Here is a 3024-nt window from a genome sequence, read left to right as displayed (position 1 = left end):
AGTCTCATAAACAACCTACAATCGCAGCTACAATCACAACTGCGTCCGCAGCACCCAGCTCTGATGCATGCTCATAACACAACAACAATTATCATAACCAGTATCACAACTCACTCCTGAAATCCTACTTAATGCCCTGTGTATTCCGGTAAATAGGCGCAGTGAATCACTCCCGGATACTAATGTCCTGGATCGTAATTGTACCATATGTTTGCGATAGAGTTGCAGATATGCTGGGTGTGCGTGCGTGCGTGCGTGTGTGTGTGTGTGTGTGTGTGTGTGTGTGTGTGTGTGTGTGTGTGTGTGTGTGTGTGTGTGTACTCACCTAGTTGTGTCTGCAGGATCGAGCATTGACTCTTGGATCCCGCCTTTCGAGCATCGGTTGTTTACAGCAATGACTCCTGTCCCATTTCCCTATCATACCTGGTTTTAAAATCATGAATAGTATTTGCTTTGCTTCCACAACCTGTTCCTGAAGTGCATTCCATTGTCCCACTACTCTCACGCTAAAAGAAAACTTCCTAACATCTATGTGACTCATCTGAGTTTCAAGCTTCCATCCATGTCCCCTCCTTCTGTTACTATTCCGTGTGAACATTTCGTCTATGTCCACTCTGTCAATCCCTCTGAGAATTTTATACGTTCCTATCATGTCCCCCCTCTCCCTTCTTCTTTCTAGTGTCGTAAGGCACAGTTTCCTCAGGCGCTCCTCATACCTCATCCCTCGTAGCTCTGGGACGAGTCTCGTTGCAAACCTCTGAACCTTTTCCAGTTTCATTATATGCTTCTTCAGATGGGGACTCCACGATGAGGCGGCATACTCTAAGACTGGCTTCACGTAGGCAGTGTAAAGCGCCCTAAATGCCTCCTTACTTAGGTTTCTGAATGGTTATCTTGAGGTTATCTTGAGATTATTTCGGGGCTTTAGTGTCCCCGCGGCCCGGTCCTCGACCAGGCCTCCACCCCCAGGAAGCAGGCCGTGACAGCTGACTAACTCCCAGGTACCTATTTACTGCTAAGTAACAGGGGCATTCAGGGTGAAAGAAACTTTGCTCATTTGTTTCTGCCTCGTGCGGGAATCGAACCCGCGCCACAGAATTACGAGTCCTGCGCGCTATCCACCAGGCTTCGAGGCCCCCCAAACATTATTGCCAACAGCATTTGGTGTTCCCAGGCGGTCACCCATCCAAGTACTAACCAAACCCAACGTTGCTTAGCTTCGCTGATCGGACGAGAAGCGGTGTTCTCAACGTGGTATGGCCGTTGGCCATACCACGTTGGCCATGGTGTTCTAACTTTTGCCAGTGTAGAGTACGCTGCTGTCGTTATCCTATTTATATGTGCCTCAGGAGATAGATAAGGTGTTACGTCCACCCCCAGGTCTCTTTCGCGCGTCGTCACAGGTAGGCTGTTCCCCTTCATTGTGTACTGTCCCTTTGGTCTCCTATCTCCTAGTCCCATTTCCATAACTTTACATTTGCTCGTGTTGAATTCCAGTACCCATTTCTCTGACCATGTCTGCAACCTGTTCAGGTCCTCTTGGAGGATCCTGCAATCCTCATCTGTCACAACTCTTCTCATCAACTTTGCGTCATCCGCAAACATCGACATGTAGGACTCTACGCCTGTAAACATGTCGTTAACATATACAAGAAATAGAATTGGTCCCAGCATCGATCCTTGTGGTACTCCACTTGTTACTGTTCGCCAGTCCGACTTCTCGCCCCTTACCGTAACTCTTTGGCTCCTTCCTGTTAGGTAGTTCCTTATCCATGCTAGGACCTTTCCCCCCACCCCCGCCTGCCTCTCGAGCTTGAACAGCAGTCTCATGTGAGGTACTGTATCAAAGGCTTTTTGGCAGTCCAGAAATATGCAGTCTGCCCAACCATCTCTGTCCTGTCTTATCCTCGTTATTTTATCATAGAATTCCAGAAGGTTTGTTAGGCACGATTTCCCTGTCCAGAACCCATGTTGATGTTTGTTCACAAACCTAATGTTCTCCAGGTGTGCAACCAGTCGTAGCCTAATTATTCTTTCCTGTGTGTGTGTGTGTGTGTGTGTGTGTGTGTGTGTGTGTGTGTGTGTGTGTGTGTGTGTGTGTGTGTGTGTGTGTGTGCGTGCGTGCGTGCTTGCGTGCGCGTGCGTGAGGGCGCCTATGTACTGGCGCAGGGATGCGAAGCACAGCACCTGGGTACAAAGGAATGTGGTCTGTGATGTTGGGAATTTGATCAGAGTCGAAGGGGTGAATAATGAATAATGGATGAGAGGAAGAGAGAGAGGGAGACGGAGAGAGGGAGGGAGACGGAGAGAGGGAGGGAGACAGAGATGGAGAGAGGAGACAGGAAGTGAGTGGGGGGGTAGAGTGTCAGAGGGAGAGAGATGGAGAGGGAGTGGAGGAGAGAGTGAGAGAAAATGAGAGGGAGTGGAGAAGAAAGAGAGAGAGTCATTCAAAGAGAAAGACACCAAATCTCTAAAAAATGTAATATGAAAAAGGTAACAAAAATAACACCTAAATATATAGATTTTGTACCCCCTGGCACCAAGAGTGGCTCATCTCTAGCCAAAAGCCACTTGTTAAGCTCAGGTCAACATCTGTGCATCTTCTACAGAGAACACTGATTCACTGTAAATATGATTGCAAGGGCAAATTTTGGAGGATGAGGGAGGGAATTATCAAGGAAAAGCGCCAGGCCATTACGACTATATAGAACTTGGAAGGGGGGTCATGCTAGGGATTTGGGATGGGACGGAGGGAAAGGAATGGTGCCCTACCATTTGGACGGTCGGGGGGGGGGGGGGGGACTGATCTACGACCTGCATGAAACGAGACCGTCGCTTTACCGTCCAGCCCAAGTTGTTGGGCTTTCTAGGATGAGTGAGATCCTTCAGTCAAAAATGTTTAATACCGAACCAAATCATTGTCGGTTTGAACTCGGTATCGTTGGTAAAGCTGGATCAGGTTGTTAGAGAGGCTTTCTAACCCTGTTCGATTTCAGTAGATGTCAAGAACTAAGCAGAGCCAAA

At 48.3% G+C, this 3024-nt stretch overlaps 1 non-coding gene across 1 annotated transcript; it reads right to left on the bottom strand.

The window, feature by feature from the left end:
* Positions 1–1149: 1149 nt before the first annotated feature.
* Positions 1150–1268, bottom strand: LOC123760236 (5S ribosomal RNA). The gene has a single exon (XR_006773124.1). It is a non-coding gene; the product is annotated as a 5S ribosomal RNA (ribosomal RNA).
* Between the last annotated feature and the right edge of the window lie 1756 nt (positions 1269–3024).

Source organism: Procambarus clarkii, chromosome 16, assembly GCF_040958095.1.
Source record: "Procambarus clarkii isolate CNS0578487 chromosome 16, FALCON_Pclarkii_2.0, whole genome shotgun sequence".
NCBI lineage: Eukaryota > Metazoa > Arthropoda > Malacostraca > Decapoda > Cambaridae > Procambarus > Procambarus clarkii.
This window is presented reverse-complemented; position numbering and strand designations above follow the sequence as displayed.